This window comes from Diabrotica virgifera, chromosome 10, assembly GCF_917563875.1.
Source record: "Diabrotica virgifera virgifera chromosome 10, PGI_DIABVI_V3a".
NCBI classification, from domain to species: domain Eukaryota; kingdom Metazoa; phylum Arthropoda; class Insecta; order Coleoptera; family Chrysomelidae; genus Diabrotica; species Diabrotica virgifera.
This window is the reverse complement of record NC_065452.1, coordinates 127,588,365-127,613,554: the sequence shown is the minus strand read 5'-3', so window position 1 is coordinate 127,613,554 and position 25,190 is coordinate 127,588,365. Positions and strand designations below refer to the sequence as shown.

Here is a 25,190-nt window from a genome sequence, read left to right as displayed (position 1 = left end):
AAGTTATAGCACATTTTTTATTTTTGAAATTTAAGTCTTATATTACAATTTCCGAAGCAAAAAATGATCGGACCAAAATTCAAAAAGTGCCATTTTAAACCTTGGCTGATCTACTAAAGTACGAATACTCTAAATAATTTATATAATTACCCTATTTTTACCTGTAGCGATTTAAACGAAAAAACTGCCATTTTTGACCCTTATTTGTTAATAACTAAATTTCTCGTCAAAACTGTGACGGGCATTTTTGTATTTATAATGTATTAGGTATATAGTACCCAAAAAACCCATTTGCAACCTGGCTGCTTAAGTGTCCCGACAAAAACCTTATTTCTCTGGACTAAAGCGGAACTACCTGACTTGAAATGGCAAGTGTGATTTTGCTGAAACGTCGTCAAAATAATGGTTTTTCTAAAAACCAAAATTATTGAACGGGGAGTCAAACTCGGAAAACCACAGAAAGCATATATCGCTCATCCGTAAGAAAAGTGACATAACTCAAAAAATGCATAAATCGAGTTATCTTGTTAAATTCACTCCAAATATCCTACACTTTTATCGGGAAAAATGTCACATAGATATTTACTTCCAACTTCTAAAGATGGCGGTATTGTCATTATTCATTTGATCGTAAAATGAATACTTTTATTCCGGAACAACGACACTTTTCAGTTATGCTCAGACATTCGACGTGAACTTATTGTTATCTAACACAAAAGCCGTTGTATTTCGAGAAGTGTCCTAGGTATTTTTCGTTAATTTAAAAAAAAAAGTGGCCAGTATTTTAAATGAAAAGTAACATAACTCAAAATTCTGATCTTTTTTCTTTGTTAAATCAGATGTCATAGTTTTTTTTTAGTTTTGCCTCTTACACAATTAGAAACATTCACTTATCTACATTCTTCGTTTTTAATTTGTAAATTTTCGCAGTTACCGTTTAAAACTTATAGTTAAATGAAGATCTAAAAAGTATATTTTTGTCTCCTGAAAAACGTGGATTTTTGAGTTGGGACACTGTTCTTCCGGATGAGCGATATATCTATCAATATGCATATGTTACCGTTAAAACCCGATTTCAGTTAAAACCCGAATTTACTAGGAAAAACTAGTTTTAACTATGCGCCTTAGACAATTCTAGTTCTTACTAGTCAAAACTAGATTTAACTGCTAAATTCAATTAAAACTAAAAATCCCGAACATATTTCATTTAGAATAGTTTATACTAGTTCAAACTAGTTTTTACTGGAATTACTAGTGAATACCAGTTAAAATAGTTGCGAGAAGAGACAAAAAATACGATTTGGCTTGTTCGGGATAGGGTTAGTGACGAAGGCGGCTGGTTTGTAACAAAGTATAGTTCATTTTTTAAATAGAAGGAGTAAACTTAACAGACAGATTCACACCCAATAATGGCACTAGAAAAATAACCAGATCCATCTTCTTTTTTGGTTGATCATATCGGCCTTCGACGGTAATTCATAATAATTGATGGATTCGACCGTTACTTGATGGAAGTTCATTTTATCTAACAATAAAACACTGAAAACGTTTGTTTTCTATACTTCCACAAAATTTATTACAACTAAGTGACTACAGCTGTTTCGGCAGAGTGCCATTCTCAAGTGATATAGTTTACATTGTGTTTGCCTTTTTAAGTCTTTAACTGAAGAGGTTGAGGAGTGGGTAGCTGTTTGTCTCGAGTTGGTCATTCAGAATTATATCTGTATTTTTCAATTTATTAATTTCCATAGATTCTAAAAAAGATAGCTTAAGGCCTTTATTTTGAATATGCAGAATTTGAAACTCTTCATTGAAAGAATGATTATGATCTAGAAGGTGAAGTGCGTATGTAGAAGTGTCTGTTTTTCTATTGTTGAAAGCCCTTTTGTGTTCTGCTATCCGTTTGTCAAAGGTTCTGCCAGTTCTGACGAAACGGATAGCAGAACACAAAAGGGCTTTCAACAATAGAAAAACAGACACTTCTACATACGCACTTCACCTTCTAGATCATAATCATTCTTTCAATGAAGAGTTTCAAATTCTGCATATTCAAAATAAAGGCCTTAAGCTATCTTTTTAGAATCTATGGAAATTAATAAATTGAAAAATACAGATATAATTCTGAATGACCAACTCGAGACAAACAGCTCCCCACTCCTCAACCTCTTCAGTTAAAGACTTAAAAAGGCAAACACATTGTAAACTATATCACTTGATAAATGCACTCTGCCGAAACAGCTGTAGTCACTTAGTTGTAATAAATTTTGTGGAAGTATAGAAAACAAACGTTTTCAGTGTTTTATTGTTAGGTAAACCATAAATTAATATTATATATTATTATACTAATACGACGCTAAAGAGTTCTAAAACAACTGTTTTTTATATAAAAGTAGACTAACAATCTAAAAATTAAAGGAGTAACGCAGAAAACGCAAAAAATCGGCGATATAACTTAATTAACCTATTAATTTTAAATGTCATTAGTGTCAAGACTTTATAAATGTCAAAATTTTATGATTTAGTGGAGTAAGCTTGCTCGCGTTTGGACCGATTACAAGCAAGCATTACGGCGCGGTAAATTTGAATTACTCCTCCTATTTAAAAAATGAACCATAGTGTGTGCAACTGTGGATTTTTCCGCATCGTTTTTATTGGTTATATTATACCAGAGGCGTGCGGTCCATGGAAGCGGGGGAAGCACCGCTTCCCTATACTTTCATATAAGAAAATACATATATTCAGAGGCGTGCGGTCCATGGAAGCGGGGGAAGCGCCGCTTTCCTATTTATTCGTCGATATAAGAAAATATATTATTAATTAATATTTAATAATAATTTTTTTCCCTAATCCAAATAATCTACATATTACCTAGCCAATAGGCATTGAAAAATATTAAAAATTAATCGCGTACGAACGAACTCAATATGCACACAATTCAACTATTTGGTCCACTCCTGACAGAAGCGCATCTCAAAATCGCCGCTGTCATGCAGTTGTCCCTTTTAAAATTGGTCAGGGTTCAATGACCGCATCCACTAGTCGCGCGAATTTTGGTATGCCATGGAAGCGCTCGTCTTATCGCCTTCCCGAAAGTGAGATGCTCCGACTGTTACTGCTGCTAAGGGGTGCTTAGGTATTACATACATTCGCTTAAAGAATATTTCGATTTAAATTTTTTGCAGAGATTTTTCCTTTTACTGATCTTTTATTTGACATTTTACAGAAATCAAATGGTATTGCATTTTGTATAAGACAAATTGATGACTTAATTAATACGATAATTAAAAAAACGAGAGCAGTTTAAAAATATTTGGGATAAAACTGAACATATGGGGTTTGAACATGAAAGAAAAATAATGAAGATTGATAATTTCGGAGACAGAGAAAACAGAGGAAACAAAGAGACCTTTTGATAATATTCTACAACAAATGAATTCTAGCTTTCAAAATTTTAACGATTTAAAATTTGTAGAATTATATATAATCTTAATATTTCTAATTATAATTCATCAAAATTTCCCATAGAGGAATTTATGTCATTACGATTAAATAATGAAAATTTTTTGATATCCCAGCTTTGCATTCTCAGTTAAGTATCATTTATGAAACAACTGACATGAATGATAAAGAAATACCCAGAAATCTGGGATATCTTTATAACTACTGGTTTAAACAAGTCGCTGTGTGAAGTGGTCAAGTTGTGTGAATTAGTACTACTAACTATCCCAACCACAAGTGCATCAGTTGAACGAAGTTTTGCAGTATTAAGATGCATTAAAAGTTTAAAATTAAGAGTTTAAAAGAAATTCAACAAGCGAAGACAGACTTTGAAAGTTAGCCCTATTATCCATTGAAAAAGACTGCATTCAACAATTATCAGAAGTTGATAGGAGAATAGACCTCGAGTATAAATAAGTGTCATTTTAGTGAAAGTTGTGTGTTGTGGAAAATGGCTCGGAGTATATTTTTTTTTAAATAGGATTCTTCTTTAGAAAACCAAGCCCGGCGCGAGGACTCAAGGCCCGAGCTAGCAATACAGATCAATGATAGGTCACTAGTCACCAGAAATAGCGGGAATAGAGTGCCTCACGCATTCACGCGTCACGGATTTAGTGTGTGAGTCCTTGTACGCAGGACGTCTCACATAATTAAGTACGTTGCTGATAGAGAGCCCCTAAGCATCAGAGTGTTATCAGGTGGAAAGTTGCTCGACCCTCGACCCTTAAGAAAATATTTTTATATCCTTATTGAATCGCTTCCCCTTTCGAAAAAGTCACCGCACGCCACTGCATATATTATTAATTAGTATTTAATTATCAACAATGTTTCCCTAATCTAAGTAATCTACATATTATGTAGGCAATAGGCATTGAATTATTATTAAAAATTGATCGCATACTCAAACGGACTCAAATATTCACACAATTCAACGACTCAGTCCGCTCCTGACGGAAGCGCATCTCAAAATCGCTGATTGTCATGCATTTGTCCCGTTCAAAAATTGGTCAGGGTTTAATACCCTCACCCGCTAGTCATGTTCCTTTCGCGCGAATTTTGAAACCCTGTGGAAGCGATCGTCCGACCGCCTTCCGATTCCGAAAACGAGATGCGGAGACTGTTACTGCTGCTATAAGGGATAGGTATTTAGGTACACTGGCTTAAAGAAAATTTCGATTTCAATTTTTTGCTTAATATTTTTACTAATATTTTATTTGACATTTTGAGATTTTTCCTTTTACTGATATTTTATAATACCTACGAAATTTTACAGACGAAGTTAAGTGACATTGCATTTTGTATAAGACAATTTGATGACTTATGATGATTAAAAATGTGCTGTTTAAAAATAATGAAAATTTTAAAGAAATAAAATATGTAGAATTATGTAATTTTAATATGTCTAATTATAATTCATCAAAATCTCCCACAGAGGTATTTAATTCAGTACGATTAAATTTTTTTTTGATATCCTAGCTTTGCATTCTCAGTTAAATGTCATTTATAAAACACCTGAAATTAGTGATAAAGAAATACTTAGGAATCGGTTGAATTTTTTGAATACTACTGGTTTAAATAAGTCTCTGTGTGAAGTGGTCAAGTTGTGTGAATTAGTAGGTACTAACTATCCCAGCTACAAGTGCATCAGTTGAACGAAGTTTTTCAGTATTAAAACGCATTAACAGTTTTACAATAAATTTCACAAGCGAAGACGGACTTTCCAAGTTAGCCCTATTATCCATTGAAAAAGAGTGCATTAAACAATTATCAGAAAATCCAAAATTTTACGACGATGTTATCGACAAAGAATTTGCATTGGTTGGATAGGAGGATAGGACTCAAGTATAAGTAAATAAGTGTCATATTGTTGAAAGTTGTGTGTTGTGGAAGGTGATTCGAAATCGGAATATAAAAACAATTTTGAATAGAACTGTTCTTTTTAAGTTTAAAGAAACCAAGCCTGGAGCAGGGACTCGAGCCTGAGCAAGCAGTACAGATCGATGATAAGTCACTAGATATACGATATACTGTCACTAGAGTCACTAACCTGCATTGATTGGAGTAGGATTTCGTTTGTGAGTCCTTGTATCCAGGACTCCCACATAATAAGCACTTTGCTGATAGAGAGCCTATATAGCGCATCAGAGTGCTATCGGAGGGGAAGTGGATAGTATGGAGCATTGGGGCGGGATGGAGTGACGCCCGCTTATGAGAGTAAATCCTCCTTGCCTCAATGAATTTGTATCACCCAAATCTCATTCTCAAGGCGTGTACATGTCTCTCAGACTGGGTTAAACACTATACCTAATTTTTTGTAGTTTTTGTTTTTAGTCGATAAAAGTTAACAGGTAATACATTAGGTATATACCTGTTAAGTAGGTATATATTTTGATCTCGACCCTCGTAAGAAAATATTTGTTAGACCCTTATTGAATCGCTTCCTCTTCCGAAAATGTCACCGCAAGCCACTGTATTATACTACTGGGTATTATTCACCGTGAGTGATAATGTCGAAGATCAGGTTGAGAGCAGAGATGTAAGAACGTGCAAATAACGTTTTTTTGGAAAATATTTTAACGAAGGAACAGAGCGAGAAGAAAGAAAGTCACTACAATGTTGCGACCAAAAGCATGTATAATAAATTAATGGCCGAAGTACAAGATGTGGAATAATTGTCTGCCAAGAAACCTGCAGCAAAACGATTTAGAATTGTTGAAGTTGGCGAAATATAAAAGTTGGTTTCTAGAACTGAACCCATCAAATATGTACCTGCTGAAGATATTTTTGACATAATTGAAGCAGCCCACGTTGCTATGGGTCATGGAGGTTGAGATAGATTGAAGACTGAAACCGCCAGAAATTACGCAAATATGACAATTATTGATATGTTCAATAATTTGATATCAATGTATAAAACCTGCTAACGGAAGAAGAGTAAAGCGAAGAATGGTCTTGTGTCGAAACCTATATTGCATTCAGAAATGAATAGTCGCTGTTAGGTAGATTTGATCGATATGCAACCACAAGAGGTTCCAATAATGGCCGTGAGTTCGTTGATGCAGTTATAAATGAGGTAATGTCATACCGGCCTGATGCAAAATTAGTTCATGAAAAACCAAGGCACAGCAAGAGTCAAGGTTCAGTCGAGCGAGCTAACCAAGTCGAGAAAATGTTAGCAGCTTTAATGCAAAACAATAGCACAACAACGTGGTCAAAAGGACTGGCATTTTTTACGTTTATGATCTTGTCCAGTATTGTACGTTTTAGAAAAATTATTTGCAAGCAAAAACTAGTTTTGACTGAATTATGTTTAGTGTCAACTAGAATTAACTGAAAATATTTGATAGTTCTAGATTTCACTAGTTAAAACTGGAATTGTCTAAAGCCCATAGTTAAAACTAGTTTTTCCTAGTAAATTCGGGTTTAAACTGAAATCGGGTTTTCACGGTAACACATAATATGTATGTATGTATGTATATTTGAAAACTGGTGTGCTTAGATATGATTGCCAATTTGTGTTTGTCAGCAAATGCGTATTATTTTGTATAATCTGATTTATAATATTATTGTAAAATCACAATATGTATGTATATTTGAAAACTGGTGTGCTTAGATATGATTGCCAATTTGTGTTTGTCAGCAAATACATATTATTTTGTATAATCTGATTTATAATATTATTGTGAAATCACTGTTTGTAATATAATGAGGAAAATGAGTATTGATATGGGACACATTGATGATATAATCAAATGTCCTGAGTCAATAATAAATGTGTTCGTATTCCGTGATTTAAATTCCGATATATTTTGTTGTTATATTATGTTACTGACATATCACAAGTCAATAAATAATTAGGTTCCCTAACAGGAAATAGCAAATTATTTTATCTTGTTAATACCACATATATTTGTCACAGAGCAGATTGATAAACAGGCTCTACTCGTATAACACAATAGTCTAGATTCCATCCCCTCATTAGAAATAATTGATAATTATTTTGAATTTATGCAAAATAGAACATTGGAAATGTTTGTTATAAACAAACTAACGATATTCAGTCATTTCGACTAAATAAATGTACCACCAAAGGTTCTGTGTAATGTTTCTAATATACAGAGTGTAACAAAAAAAGCAGGTCAAAAATTAAATCACATATTCGGGGACCAAAAACAGTTCGATTGAACTTTACTTACCTTAGTACAAATGTGCACATAAAAAAAGTTACAGCCCTTTGAAGTTACAAAATGAAAATCGATTTTTTCCAACATATCAAAAATTATTAGAGATTTTTTATTGAAACTGGGCATGTGGCATTCTTATGGCAGGAACATCTTAAAAAAATAAAAGTGAAATTTGTGCAGCCCATAAAAAAATTTAAGGGGTATTGTTTCCTTTAAATTGGGGGGGGGTCAAGTATTTGTGTTCGTTCCAATTTTATTATCAGATTTAGCCATACGGCTCACACTCCCTCGAAGGGGAAAATTGACTCATCCCAGATACCTACGGTATCAAAAGGATTGAGCTCTGGTGGGACTCTTTCTGTGTTATCGAGCCCTAGGTGACTTGGAATGCAGGTGTATCTCCCAAAAATTTTCGTACACTTCTGGCCGTCGCGAGTAGTACAGCTTTCTGCATGGTCTTATAAAGATGTTCATTCAGACCCAGCTTTTTTATGCTTTCGAGGAGGGTCTTCGGAATGACTCCAGTAGTAGACATGATAATCGGTATCGTCTGGGTACTTTGCATTCTCCATTGCCTTCGTATTTGAATTTCCAGATCTCCGTACTTGGCGATCTTTTCAGTAAATTTACTACGTATATTATTGTTGTTAGGTATCGCCACATCAATTAGTGTTGTTTGTTTTGTTAATTTATTAATTAGTACGAGATCTGGTCTATTATGTGCCACTGTTTGGTCTGTGAGCACATTGCGGTCCCAGTATAGCTTGTAGTTGCCATCCTCAAGCATACTCTCAGGGACGTATTGATAATATGGGAGATGGTCCGTTTGGAGAAGTCCCAGCTTGATAGCTATCTCTTGATGAAGGATTTTTCCCACTGCGTCATGCCGTTCATTGTATTCAGTTGCAGCAAATGCCTGGCAGCCCCCTGTAAGATGTTGGATGGTTTCTTGGGCTTGAATCCATATCGGCATCTGTCGTTTTGAACCTGAGGGTCTTTGATGATATATTTCAGGTAATTTCTGGTTGGTATAACCTGATCCTGAATGGCCAGTAATGAACCCTCCGTTTCAGGGAACATCTTTCCTGATGTCAACCAATAGTTCGACGCTGTATTGTCGACATAGTCTTGGCTGACCTCATTGGGATGTCGCCCGTGCAGAGGTTTACCCATCCAGGTGCGCATTTTTTCGTCTTTAGTGAGGTGGTTTATGCGCATTTCTGGTTCCCTCAGTTTGATCGGTGTTGTGTCATCTACTGCGCAAATAGCGCGATGTAGAGTAGATGTCTCAGCTTGCAACTGAAAATAATTTCTTAAATTAGCAATTTGTTTATCTAATTGCTCATCTATATCCATAAGTCCTCTTCCTCCTAGATTCCATGGTAATATTATTCTTTCTACTGCACTTTTAGGATGGTGTTTTTGTGCCTTTGTGAGGTGTGTTCTTACTTTTCGCTGAAGATTCTCTATGTCCGTTTTTGTCCACTTAACAATGCCAAACGAATAGCTAAGCGCGGAACATGCGTAGGTGTTTAGTGCCTTAAACAAATTTCTACTGTTAAGGTGTGAACGAAGCAGCTGTTTTACTCTTCGTATAAACTCCACAGTTATCTCAGTTTTCATTTGCTTATGGTCAATTTTCCGCGCTTGCTTTACTCCAAGATATTTATACATATCGTTTTCACCCATGGCCTCGATGTTCTGGCCATTTTGCATATCGAATCCACCGGGCTGTACTCTTCCTCTGACTATATTTAAAACACGGCACTTGTCTAGTCCGAAGTGCATACTAATGTCATTTGAAAAGGATTCTACAGTTCTTAGCATCTCATCTAGTTGATTTCGAGTGGAAGCCATTAATTTCCAATCATCCATATACAACAGATGATTAAGCTTCGCCACCACATTGTTGTTATTTTTGATGCTAAAACCTGCGTCAGTGGAGTTCAATAGCTGAGATAGTGGGTTCATAACTAGACAGAACCACAGTGGACTTAACGAATCTCCTTGGAAAATGCCCCGGCTGATTGCGATATTTTCAGTTTCGATGTTATATTTTCACCAGGTATTTGAAGGTGAATTCTAGTCTTCCACTCTGTCATTATATGCTGTAAAAAGGTCACTATATTATCATCGACTTTATATATTCTCAATATATCGATAAGCCATTCATGCGAACTGAATCAAAGGCCTTCTTGTAATCAATGAAGGCAGTAAATAGGTTGCTCTTTTTGGAATATGCTTGATTAGAAATGACTGAGTCGATGATAAGTTGTTCTTTGCAACCCATGGAACCCTTAGCGCATCCTTTCTGTTGAGGCTCTATGATATTGTTCAGTGCACAGTGTTGATAGATACGCCGGGCTACACAGGATGTGACCAATTTATACAAAGTTGGAAGACAAGTAATTGGGCGGTATTTGGCTGGATCTTGGGTGTTATTTTGGTCCTTCGGTATTAAATAAGTGGTTCCCTGAGTTAGAAATAATGGTGTTTCCTGCGGATTAGAAATAACATTATTAATTAGTGTTGATAAGCAATCATGAACACTCCAAAACTTATTAAACCAGAAGTTTTGAACACCGTCTGGTCCAGGAGATTTCCAGTTATGAAGCTCTTTGATGATATTTGTTTGATACTTCTTCAGTGGTGAAGGGTTCGTAGAGAGTAGTAGTGTAGTGTTGGCAGTTAAAATTTTATTATTATTGTGGTATTATTAGTTAAACAAAATATACTTTTTTGCCTCTTAGTACTTTTGCGAAAAGCTAGTTATTATCGAAATATTTTGAATATTTGTCAAATCCACCACATATTTTTAAATGGTGGCGTACAAAAACTTGTACGCCTATTTATCTTCCAGAGATAAACCGATTCCGTCAATTGCGAATTTCTAGTACCCGGTCATAGGCGTCCGTTTAAAAATTTTCAAATCGATTTTTCTAGAAAACGGTGCATCGTACCGATTTACAGCAAGAGCACCTTTTAATACTACCTATAATACCTCACAATTTAATAATCCAGTGTCAAAAAAAAAGACAAAAAAACGATAAAATAACTGCGGCCCTACCCAAAACGGACGTTTATGACCGGTACTAGAAATTCGAGGGTTTGTTTACTTTGTTTGATTATAATTTTACATATATTTTAAACTACGAAAGCTTGTAAGTCAATATTAAAATTTTACTAGTACCATTAAATAAATTAGATATAATATAAAATCATAAACCAACAAAGTATAAAAGTCATAACTAGAGAGCGGAATATATGCAAAGTGCATATAGATGCATATATTGCATATTTTCAGACAACAAACACAACATTGCATATTTAAGCTAAACACGATTTATTTTGGCTATTTTAAAAATAAATTATATAAAAGTTTAAAATTTTCCTCTCTTAGTTGGAATTTTATAACTTCGATATGAACGAGCTCGTTATTTATCTATCTATTGCTCATTATTATCTATCTGGACTTTCCCATTACTACCTGAATTTAACAATTATGGGTGTTCCCAGAAAAATATTATTTTATTAGCGTAGCAAGTCGTAGGTACCTACCTGCTTTTAAGGGTCTAATATTTATTTTGTCAGTTTCCGTCCAACATTTGTTTAAAGTAAACGTTGTATCGTATTTAGTGTTTTTGAAGTGATTGGTATATATTAAATTTAAATATGTCTACCATTCAAAAAATTGCTTGGATAAAGTGTTTTCCCGAGTTAAAGCTAAGTGGAGACAAAGTATTTTGCAAGGCCTGTTCCAAAATCGTAAGTTACATTCATTTTCACATTTCATTTTTTAAATGAGGAACTGACAAACAAAAGCATCATGTCCCACAAAAGAAATTTTTCTGGAAAGAGTGTTTTTATTAGACAAATTCTAATAAAGTCAATAGAACAAAGGAATTTACAATTAAGTGATTCGGTTAATCTTGTTAACACTTTTTCTGCTCATTGTCAAAAAATTCCCGGAAATACAGGGATTACAATTAGAAATAAATTAAAAAATGTTTTAGAAAAAAATGAGGGCTTCGATTGTTTGAGGAAAGTTGTACTGTACGTATTTTTGAAGGCAACTTTTCTGAAGATCTTACGACTTGGCAAAATCGTTTACTGCCTAAATTAAAATATTGTCCTATAACATCAGTAGATGTAGAACGAACTTTTTCTGTGTCCAAACACGTTTTTAGTGATAGAAGGCAAAATTTGCTAGTTGAAAATTTTAAAAAATATTTGATTATAAATTCATACTATAATTTAGATTCTTAATTTAATTATAATATCAGTTTTTGTGTGTCATTTCATTTGTTTTTATGTGAAAAATAAATATGTATTAAACATAAATGTAGGTTGAATTTTTTGAACATAAATGTTTATATTTAATATATTGTTTTATTTTTGAGTATTTTTAATATGCATTTGCATATTTAGACAAATTTAGAAAAAATACCTGCATATTTGTAGTAAAAGTAATGCATATATATGCGCATATTTTGGTAATGTTGTGTTGCATATATTCCGCTCTCTAGTCATAACGAACCAAAAATCGACTTACGAGGTTTTGCAGTCTAACCGTAGAATTCGTAATTAATGGAATCGATTTATTTCTGGAAGATAAATAACCGTGCCAGTTTTCGTTTTTCTAAATAGAAGCGTTTTGGAGATATTAAAAAAACTAATTTCAAGGCCCCACCTTCAAAGAGCTCTAGCTCCCTTAGGAAGCATTTTCGAACTAGGTGAATTGGGTTAAATGGTCTTAAAATTTCTCCGGTCTTTGTATGTTAGGAGAGTTTCTGGGCACCCTGTATATTAACTTCTAGATAGCTACCAGGATTATAGCCCGATCAAAGAACAATCTGACCCCAAAAAAAAATAAAGGAAGGATGAAAATTTGGGAATAGGTAGTTGAAATTGTCAATTATAGGTAGTTGAATAGGTAGTTGAAATATAAGAAAAATTTACAATTCTACATCCCCATACCCCCTTTTCGGCGATGAAAAATATTCGTTCAAAATAAGTCCGGAATTGAATAAAATGACTAATTCTAAACAACTTTTGTTCTATAGAGTTTTTTCACTAAGTCAATACTTTTCAAGGTATTTGCGAATGAATATGTTCATTTTTAACAAAAATAAAACATGTTTTTGGACGGTTTTTCGCAAATAACTCAAAAACTAAGTACCTTATCGAAAAAATATCCTTAGCAAAAATGTAGCTTATAAAAAATTTAAAAAATGGTGTATGCATGAAGTCTGTAGACCCAGTAGAAGCAGAGTTGTAGCTAATGAAAAGTAGGTTCTTCTTCGTCAAATTCCAAATCGAATATTTCAATGTGAAATAACCAAAAAAAACGGAGCACTTTTCTGGGAAAATTCATTTCAACTTTTTTATAGTGTTTAAAAAAAGTTCTAACATTAAAGTAAGTGAGTTACGCTCAAAATATTGTTGGTCCTTTTTTTTTGGTAAAAAGAATCGCGAAAATCACCCCCTAATTAGCATCACAAATAAATTTAATCAGTATCACTTCACAAGTTACTTTGCTTATGTATTGTTCAAAGTGCTTATTTTTGAAAAGGCTGTAGTTAAAATGGCTTAAACGAGTAACTAATCACTAGTTTAGGCAAATTTTGAACAGCCATAGCATAACCAATTTTTGCCTAACAAGAAAACAAAAATCTAAAATATTCAGAAAAGCAAAACGTACATTTTATTACTCTTTGAGATTTTTGGTATTACTAATAATTTTTAAGTTATTTTGAAAAAAAAAATGGAATTTTTTTCAAAATTAAAAAAAAATGTTTTACTTTAAACCCAATTTATTTCAAAAATGAGCACTTTAAACCAATGAAACGTATAAATCATATAAACAATACATAAGTAAAGTAACTTGTGAAGCGGTAACGATTAATTTTATTTGGGAAGCTAATTATGGGGTGATTTTCGCGATTTTTTGTCAAAAAATAAAAGGGACCAACAATATTTTGAGCGTAACTGACTTACTTTTAATGAAGTTTTTTTTTAAAACAAAAATAAACCTTTTTTAAACACTTTAAAAAATTTAAAGCACTCCTGGGAGTGCCGACAGAAGTGAAAACTTCTTATAGTATATAAATTACGAGCTCATTGCTTTTCCCCATCCAAAAAAAAGTGCTATACCTACCTATATTATATACGCGTTACGTACGTTCTATGCTATTTATGTATACATACACATACTATATATACGTACGAAATTTAGTTCGTAAAAGTGATGACGGTCGCAAACTCAATACTTTTTTCCTATCTAAAAAGTGCACAACGTCCCTAAAGAAGTTTTCACTTTAAAAATTTATTTCGTCAAACAATGACGGTCGCTAATTTAATACTTATTTCCCATCGAAAAAGTGCAAAACTTCCCTAAAGAAGTTTTCACTGCAAAAATTTATTTCGTCGAAGCGATGGCGGTCGCTAATTCAACACTTTTTCCCCATCTAAAAAGTGCACAACGTCCCTAAAAAATTTTCACTTCAAAATTTATTTCGTCGAACCAATAACGGTCTCTAATTTAATACTTTTTCCCCATCTAAAAAGTGCACAACGTCCTTAAAGAAGTGTTCACTTCAAAAATGTATTTCGTCGAAGCAATGACGGTCGCTAATTCAATACTTTTTCCCCATCTAAAAAGTGTACAACGTCCCTAAAGAAATTTTCACTTCAAAAATTTATTTCGTCGAAGCGATGACGGTCGCTAATTCAATACTTTTCCCCATCTAAAAAGTGCACAACGTCCCTAAAGAAGTTTTCACTTCAATAATATTAGTATTATTATACCTAATACATTATAATAATATGTATACGTACAAAAATTATTTCGTCGAATCGATGACGGTCGCGATGACGGTCGTGAAATAAATCTTTTTTCCCCATCCAAAATAGATTTTACATTTATTTTAAATTTAAATACTTCTACATAATATATATACATAATATACATACACATAATAAATATACGTACAAAATTTATTTCGCCGAAGAGATGACGGTCGCGAAATAAATCCTTTTTCCCCATCCAAAAATAAGTTTTACATTTTTATACAATTTATGTATGTATACATACACATAATATATATAAAGTATTTCTCATGATCATCTTTCAGTGCGTCACAGTTTTTCGATTTCTTTGAATGACATGAATGACATGACAAAAATTATCCAATATGGCAAAACAAAAAAGTTTATAATTGTAGTGATTTTTAAATAGTTTTTAAAGCAACAGGTACGTAATAATTGTAAATGTATCATAGTTACCTACCAAAATACATAGTATGTAATATCATTTGAACTATCATTTGAACCTACCAAAATACATAGTATGTAATACTTTTATTTACATAATTTGATTACCATCAAAATTTCTATCAATATTCACCTAATATATTGTTTTCTTACTCTATGTTTTGTTGTATTTTTTCAATTCTAAATCATTTCAATTCAAAATCAAAATAATTTGATTTACATAATGCAAAAATGTCAAAAGTTTAATCCGTTTAGTTAGTCGATCTTCGCACATAATGACACACTGTCTCCGTGGCGAAGCGTAAAATGCGAGTGAACCCCAATACAACGCCAATACCAGCCGCGCTGGTAAGTTGGTTCAAATCCCAATAGAAACTTTTATTTTTTTATTTTTTTTTATACATTTTATGATTGTAAGTATATTTATTATATAATTTTATTTTCAGAAAATACGTATTTAGTTAAAACATTTTCCGACAATTAATGTTCAGAAATCATTTGTGGCATTTTTAATGTGTTTGTGTGTGTTTTATTCTTTTATTATTTTAATTTTGGCACTGTTTTAATAATAATGTTTGAGAAGTAGTAAGTATAAATTAGTTTTATATTTAAATAAAATATAAATAAAAAGTATATTAATTTCGTTTATAATTATATAATCATATAATAGAAGTATAACTTCTTACGTGCGTACAAAGTACACACACATTCTTTTTTTTAATTAGATAATAATATTACAAATATAATCTGTATAATTTATAAGACTATACAAATCAAAGAAAATACCATTTTATAAATGCAAGAAACACTTTTGATTTGTTTTTATTCCAAATTGAAAATAAAATGTGACAACTGTCAGATTTAACTAAAATGTCATGTTAGAATAAATGTCATAAATGTGTATTATCACGGCCTTACCCTTTTTCCTATCATTTGTTACGCACTGAAAAATGATCATGAGAAATACTGTACGTACAAAATTTATTTCGCCGAAGAGATGACGGTCGCGAAATAAATCCTTTTTCCCTATCCTAAAATAGGTTTTACATTTATTTTAAATTTAAATACCTCTGCACAATTTATATATACAAACACATAATGTATATAATAATATATAGCATAAGCGATGACGGTCGCAATGACGGTCGCGATGACGGTCGCCAATTCAATGCTTTTTCCTCTATCCAAAAATCGCAACAACGTCCCTAAAGATGACGGTCGCGATGACGGTCGCAAATTCAATGCTTTTTCCCCATCCAAAAATTGCACAACGTCCCTAAAGAAGTTTTCACTTCAAAAAGTTGTAATGAGTTTTCTCCGAAAAGTGCTCCGCGTTTTGGTTATTTCACGTTGAAATATTCGATTTTGAATTTGGCGATTAAGAACCTACGTTTCATTAGCTAAAACTCTGCTTCTCTGAGTCTAGAGTCTTCATGTATACACCATTTTTTCATTTTTTTATAAGCTATATTTTTGCTAAGAATATTTTTTTCACTAAGATACTTACTTTTGAGTTATCTGCGAAAAACCGGCCAAAAACATACTTAGTGAAAAAAACTCTATAGAACAAAAGTTGCTTAGAATTAGTCATTTTATCCAATTCTGGACTTATTTTGAACGTATATTTTTTCACCCACTAGGAAATATTTTTCACCCCGTATTTTCCAATTTTTGTAAAATGGTGGGATGTAGAATTGTAAACTATTTCTTATATAATAATAGACAATTTTAACTACCTATTCCCAAATTTTCATCCTTCCTTTATTTTTTTGGACGTTTTCGTAAAGTTTCGTGTTCCCTGATTGGGCTATTATTCCAAAGTAGCGAAACAAAAAAATAACATTAATTATTGATAGACCAAGACGTAAAGAACTAGAGTAACAGATAAATTGAAAAGACTGCTTACTATAATCAGTTCAATATCGGAATATAATTCTGTTTACACAATATTCAAATGAAAACTGGGAGCTTTTTGAGGATTAACCAAAATCTGGCGGATCTGGTCCTCTGCAAACACAGATTTCATCAAACATTATAAATCAGCTTTTATTAATAAAGGGGTTTTTGTCTTATTTCATTTTTTATCCCTGTTGATTTTAAAAACGCCAATGGCGTTTTCACGAATATTTTTCATTATTAACAATTAAACCTTTAAATATTCAAAATCCACAAGTAATAGCTATTTGTATAACAAGGGAGGAAAGTGCTACTTTTCCTCCCGAGAATGAAGTTTACTGCCCGACGCGTGGCGGAGGGCAGTAATCATTCAAGGGAGGAAAAGGCACTTTACTCCCATGTTATACATATGGTTTTTTCACCTTCCTCAAATAACAAGTCATTTTTTCATTTTTACTTAATTTATTTCTGTAACTAACCAACAAAATTTATTGGAACTAAAACTAACAAGTAGGTACAATATAACTGTCAACTGTCAAATATAAGTCAAATTATTAATGTAAACATTGTTAAATCAGAATAACAATTTACTGTTTTTTTACCATTCTGCAAAATACAGAGTGTTTTTAAATAAACGTTAAAATGTATAGATACTTACGTAATAGAAAATAGGTATTGTACAGGGCGTCAATAAGTTATATTTCATGAATGAAATATCATGACGTCACTTTTACTTTTCCTCCCTAGGGAGGAAAAGTACAACTTTGCTCCCTATAATCAGGTCCGGAAAAGTATACTTTCGGTAGAGGTAGTTGGAAAAATAATTTCCTGTAGCTGGCTGTATACCATTACTCACAAAAAATTAGTAAAATGGTGGATTTGTGTTTATGTTTAGTTCCAAAAAATTCTCTTTCTCTGGCGCTATTATGATTTCTTCTCTTTGTATGTTTAGTAATTCTTTGAAGTATTCTGCTCATCGCTATATTTGTTCTTCTTCTGTTGTTAGTATTTGTTGTTCTTTACTCTTTATAATATTGCATGTTCTTCTATTTTCACTTAATTCTCTAATTTTACTATAGAGTACTTTGCTATTCCCGATATCTGCTGCTACTTGTGCTTCTTTTGCTATATCCTCGATGTATGTTTGTTTATCTTTCCCAACGATCTCTTTGGATAATCTCTTATAGTTTGTTTGTAATATAAAGTGTGCCTAGTATTTTCTGTTTGATAGTCTTTTTTTTCGCTATCTTCTTCCAAGTTTCACCACTCATCCATTTTTCCTTCCATTTGTTTTATTTCCGAGGACCTCTTGTCCTGTTCTTGTGAATATTTCTTTACACTGCTCCCACAGTTCGTGGATCGATTTCGTGTAGTTTATTCTTTCTTGTTTCCGTTTTAGGATTTGGGATTCTTCTTCTTCTTCCTTCTTGAATGTAGGCTTTAAAGCCTGTTTCTTTTTTAATATTAGCCTTATATATTTATATTTATATAAACAATATTTAAATATTGTTTAAATTATCGCATCATCTTTTTCTTGGTCTGCCAATACTTCTCCGTCCATTTGGTGACTTATCTCGTGCTATTCTTACTATCCTATCCTCTGCCATTCTACTAATGTGTTCGTTCCACTCCTGTTTCCGTTTTGTAACCCATCCATTAATGTCTTCTACATTTCATGATCTTCTTATGTTTTCGCTTCTTTCCCTATCCAACAGACTTTTCCCTGATATTCGTCGAAGTATTTTCATCTCTGTTGTTTCTAGTAGTCGTCTCGTTTTAGATTTGTCAGGTCTTGTCTCTGCCGTATATGTCAATATAGATCTAATTGCTGCTTTATAGATTCTTGCTTTTGTGTCTTGTCTTAGGTGTTTGTTCTTCCATATTGTGTCATTAAGAGATCCCGCCGCTTTACTCGCTTTTAAGCTTTGTTGTCGTACTTCCTCTTCAACATCTCCGTAACTGGTTATATCTATTTCCAGATATCTAAACCTTGCTTCCTGCTTTATTATTTTCCCATCAATTTTGATTTTATGTCGTAGTGGGTTGGGTATTTAGATGTTGTCATACATTTGGTTTTTTCTGCTGATATTATCATATTGTATTTCTTGGCTGTTGTATTGAAGATGTGTGTTAATCTTTGGAGATCGTCTTCTGTCTCGGCGAATGCGGCGTCGTCTGCATAACATAATATTTGGATTTCTTTGTTCCCCATTCTGTAACCATGGCCTTTACGTACTACTTCTATTATTACGTCCGTTATTATATTAAAGAGCAGTGGGCTTAACGAGTCACCTTGTCTGACTCCTCTCTGTACTGGTATAAACTGTGTTACTTTTCCATTTATCTTTGCCTGTATTCGATTATGGAAGTGGATGTTTTCGATAGTTAGTACAATATTGATTGGTATGTTTCTTCTATACAGTGAGTGTAAGACGTCTCCGACTTGGATGCGATCGAAAGCCTTTGTCAGGTCTATAAAACACAGATAATATGCTGGTTTATTGTACTCGATGGCCTTTTCTGTGATTTGTCTGAGTACAAATACGGCGTCTACGCAGGATCTTCCGGATTTGGGCAATACTTTTAATATCTTTTAAGTTAATAGTAAAATAATTATTTATTTCGTCTTTGGTTGTGACATCATTTAGAGATAAAAATTTTGCTCTACAATGAAAAGATCTAGTAGTAAATGGCGTGCAAAGTTTGAATCGCGTAAAAACATACGTTTTAACTGTTGACATTCCCTTTTTGTCAGCCAATCATTCTCCATCATAATACAATTCAATCCCATGGGAAATATTTGCAATCATGCAAAATGAACGATGCAATTTATTTAATTAATACTTTTCAATTAACTTGGATTATGTTTGTTTTATTGAACTTTAAAATCAAATGAAATCCATATTTAATTAAAATCCTATTAATAAAATTCTAAAACGTAAAATTTATAGTTTAATGTAGTAAACAACGCAAAAAGCTATACTGCTTACTATCTTTGAATTCTACCCCCGAGTAAAAATGGCAATATGAAAATGATATTAATTGGTTATATAATATACTAAGGATTTCCACAGTTTTCACTGTATTCCTTCACTCAACCGCTCTCTACAGTTCTTTCTGTTTTGCCTGCAGATTTCTTCTTTCCATTCTTCGACGTCATCTCTGAAAGATCTTCAGGGTCTGCTTCTCTTAGAGATGCATCAAGTCAAACTAGTTTGATTGTACTCAAAAAATTTGACTTGAAAACCAAACTTTTTGTCTAAAAAAGTTTGACTTGACTTGATTTCGGTATATTTAGGTTCGACTTAAAATCAAACTTGTTCAAACAGTTTGAAGTTTGAATATCAGATTGCGCAACTTGCTTATTTCCAATTCTAATTGGAAACCGCTTTTGACCGCTTTTTGTTTTGACTTATTTGAACATGTCTGAACCTGTACTCTGCAAATTAGTTATAGGTTATAGTTCATATTTAGAAGAATAGGCTTGGCATGTTACGTTCGTTTCGTTTTGAAGTGTGTGCTTTGTGCGATAATGTCTGAACCTGAAACTTTTTCGGTTCAGAATACGTAGCAGAACAAAGTGTGTATAATTTTGAAGATATCCCCACTGCAAAAATTAAGAGAAAAAAATCTGTAGACGAGGCAGCATTAATTAACAATAAAAAGAAATATACTGATTTTTTATGTTGCTTCAGGCAATTCCAAAGCAATGAAAATTGCAAAGTGCAAATTATATAAAAATAAAGAACAGCGTTATAAAATGACAAATAGTCGAACTAGATCTTTAAAACGGCATCTGATGCAAAGTCACCAAAAATTGTACGAAGAAGAATTTTGGTAGGAAGCAACAACCTCCAGGACAATTATTAGTGTTTGTGTATAGGAACACCATAAACGTTGGATACAAAATTGTAAAAATAACTTGGCGATCTTTAATACAATTAATAAAAGATAGCTAATTATTATTTATTCCAAGTGTGACCGTCTTAATTCAAAGAAAAATAAACACATACTCATAAGTGCTTTCCAATAATACAAACAGACTTAAGTGTCTAAACAACTTCAAATAAACAGATCTATTCGTTTCTTCTTAAATTATTAGAAGATAAATTAAGCCTGAATAAAGTGTTCTTCAGGATGGGTAAAGAAAACAAACATGAAATTCACTATAACGAAAATTCAAGGCGTAGAATACTTTCTCATGCAACAATTCTAAACGACGCAATGGATACAAATATTTTTAATGGATATAAGACTCGTATGATATACTGGGTGAAATGAAAAATAATCTTTCCTGCAAAAGATGAAATTAAAAAAAAATGAAATGTTTTCGTATCGTTACAACTGAAGCAATAAGGGTCAAATAACATTTAACCCTTACGGCACCGGTTTAATATTTAGGATATGGCCGGCTGGAGGGGCGCGGAGGTCGTTTCCCGTTCTGAAACGTTGAACCTACTAAGTCAAAAATATATTACATTTTGTGGTTCCTTCATAAATTTTTGTTGGAGTAGGTTGAATTACACTTTGTATACCATCCAATCCAACGGTCGTTTTGTTGTAATCGAAGCAACACTAAAATAAACATAAAAAGGGAATATGGTTGACAGACTAGAAGGCATAAAATTATCACCGATAAAAAGAAACTTGCTGTATCAAGCAATTTTATGCGTAAATGAATCATTTTCTTGAATTTACGATAATTCCCCGTATGTCAATAAAACCCTCTATACAGGGTGTCCAGAAACTCTACCGACAAACGAAGACAGGAGATTCCTCATATAATTTTAAGACATTTTAACCCAATTCATCTAGCCGAAAATGCTTCCTAAGGGAGCTAGAGCTCTTTGAAGATGGCGTCTTGTAATTAGTTTTTCTTAAATACCTCCAGAACGCTTCTATTTAGAAATACAAAAATTGGTACACTTATTTATCTTCCAGAGATAAATCGATTTGATCCATTGTGAATTTCTAGTACCGGTCATAAGCGCCCGTTTTGGGTAGGGCAACGGTTATTTTATCGCATACTTTTTTTGTCTTTAACTTTTAAGCATTTCTGATACTGGATTATTATATTGTGATATATTCTAGTACTAAAAGGTACTCTTGATTTAAGTCGGTAGGACATACCGTTTTCTATGTAGAAAAATCGATTTGAAAACTTTTCGTTTTTTGAATTTGAAAAAAAATTGAAAAATTTTTTCAAAAAAAGCGGTGTATTTACCAACTTATAGCAAGAGTGACTTTTAGTACTAAAATACTTCACAATTTAATAATCTAAAGTCAAAAATTCTTAAAGATTAAAGACAAAACAGTTAAGCGATAAAATAACTCTTCACCTACCCAAAACGGACGCATATGACCGGTACTAGAAATTCGCAATTAATGAAATCGATTCGTCTCTAGAATATAAATAAAAGTACCAGTTTTCGTTTTTCTAAATGATTTTTTTTTTAATTTTTTTTGGAAATTCAATAAACGAAAAATTTTCAAATCGATTTTTCTAGAAAACTTAAACAAGCACTCAAACCGACTTAAAGCAAGAGTACCTTTTAGTACTAACATACCTCATAATTTAATAATCCAGTGTCAAAACTGCTTAAAAGTTAAAGACATAAAAGTTATGCGATAAAATAACCGTTGCCCTACCCAAAACGAACGCCTATCACAATAAGCATATTTAAAAAAATATGTAATCCTACATACTGTGAACGCATTCTACTTAAGCATCTCCACGTATAATTATAAAATCGTTTGCAGATAACAGATTCGCCGAAAATCTCTCGAAAATTGCGCGCCTAGCAAAAACTATATTAATTCGCCGAAAATATAAATATGTTCACACGCCGATAGCTGACCACGAAAAAAGAACATCCTTATTAATTATTAGTAATTAGTGTATTTTGGGTATTTGGGTACGCTGTGTCTAGGTACACGCTAACGTGTACGCAAATAAAAAAGTTAGGTACACGCTTAAACGTCATCAAGTCAGTGACATCATTATTTAGCGTGTACTATGACTGGGTTTTTTGGTACACGCTAATTTGAGCCGCGTGTATGCTGTGGTATTAATAAGTATCTGTAAGTATCGCGAGTGTCAGAGTGTGGTTAGAATTTGTCTAATCGCGTTATGTTTACACTTTAATATTGATTTGTAAAGAGTTCCCTTATTTTTTACTTGTTTAGTGTTTTTTTAAATGAACTATATGGAGTGTGGACAATTATTTAGTTCTTTTAATGAGTTTAACAACATTCTAAAACAGTATGAAAAAGATAAGACACAAAAATTCGTGATTAACGGTAGCAGACGTAATAAGATAAAATATACGGGGCGATTGATTAGTGTGATAAAGCTCAGTAGATCCGCTATATAGTAATAGATAGCAATAAAAGTTAGTATCAAAAATGTTAGCAAACTTTGAGCTTCATATTACAAAATTACTAAAATTAGTTAGAATGTTACAGGGCGTTCGATAATATACTGGCGGACCAAACTTATGTTTTTTAAATGGAACACCCTATATTTTATTTTATGTTCGAAATCTTCTTAACTTCCATATCACAAAAATATAAAGGTTTATTATGTTATACAGGGTATTTACAAAGTTATAACAAATTTTCTATGAAAATCGTAACAAGTTCAACTCCCTGTATAAATAAAAATAAACACCGATATAAACTGGTATAATTAACTTACGTATAAAAATTATTTTAGCAGTATTTTGTATATATCATGTTAACTAATATTTATTTTGCTAACCTTTTGCTATACTTTTATATGCATATTGTTTTATTACAATTAAGTTTGAAACATCTAATAGTTTTGCTTCCCTTCCCCTTCCCTTAATAAAAATATTTTCTATCAAACAAACAACAAACACTAAAAATATCAAAATAGCGTGTACCAAAATATAAAGTCACCGCGCACGCTAAATAATGACGTCACTGGCTTGATGAAGTTTAATTCGCGTGTACCTAACTTTTTTATTTGCGTACACGTTAGCGTGTACCTAGACACAGCGATTTGGGTATCGATGCAAGTAACATCTCTACATAATACTGATTCGTACAGATCTTAGTTTGTAAATTGTTAGCGTGATTAATAGTATTTTGAGTTTATTCTTCTTTTTTTATATTAATATAGTTTGTGAGTTACGAAGAGTTATAATGTCAAATAAACGAAAGGAATCAGAAGCTTCTACCGACAACTTAAAAAGTAAAAAATTCAAATGTCGCAATATAACTGATTATTTTTTTAAAAATGAACGTAATTTGGGTGATAATGTTAATAGTAATGATATAATAAATATGTACAAGGTACATCTTATCAGATAGATCATACTATGAGACCTACTGATCTTGGATCAAATTTAAGTTCTGAGAGCATTCAAAACAAGTCATGCGATTTTTCAGTGTGTCGGATACAAATCAAGGATGATGCAGTGAATACCAATTCTACTTTCGAGAGTTTTATAGAAAAAGGTATGTCTTATATGTGTTACAGATCAAGTTGATTATCCAGTTGGAGTTAACTTTTCCTAGTTCGAATCGACTCAAACGGCTGGTTTTAGTAAAAGTTGACTATAAAAAACTATAAAATGAAGATTTTTATTCAACATTTACTAGTAAAAGTAGACTCCAACTAGTTAAAGTATACTCTTCCCAATGCCATTTAGTAAAAGTTGATTCACACAAACAACCGATTCTAGAAATTAAGTGTTACTGTATATTATGTTAAAATCGTGATATTTATAGTCCAGGCTGTATCGTCGCCCCCGTTAGGTAAATTATTCCAGTTCGATTTTTTTGCACAAACTTACTCAAAAAGAGGTCCTTATAACGAATCCACAGGGTGTCAGGTGGTACCGTACTGTTTAAACAATTTTTTTTAAAACAAATTCACAAAAAAAAATTCACTTCGGACATTTTTTTACATCATTAATTTGGGTCATTCGGAGCAAAAGAGGTCTTTTGTGATTTTTCTGTAAAATTTATTGTTCTCGAGTTACGCGATTTAAAATTTGAAAAATGCGAAAATGACCATTTTCAAGGCTTAATAACTCAGTTAAAAATTATTATTATGAAAGTCAAACAGAGGAAAATGAATATAGAAGCCGAACCAATGCAGAGATCAGGAAAGTACTGAAAGAAGATATCGTGACCAAAATAAAGCAATGCAGAGTTAGATGGTTAGGTCACATCTGGCGCGCAGGAGATGAAGCAGTGATATATGCTATGATAGAATGGAATCCAGGAGGAAGAAAGAAAAGAGGAAGCAGGGCCGGCGATAACGGGCCTGCAAGGGATGCACTGCAGGCGGGCGCCCCTGTTTGGAGGGCG

General features: G+C 32.7%; 1 protein-coding gene across 1 annotated transcript in view; it reads left to right on the top strand.

Moving 5' to 3' along the window:
• Positions 1–25,190, top strand: part of LOC114340898 (phosphatidylinositol 3-kinase regulatory subunit gamma-like) — a 773,815-nt gene that overhangs the window by 381,583 nt on the left and 367,042 nt on the right. The gene's annotated exons all lie outside the window — the stretch shown is intronic.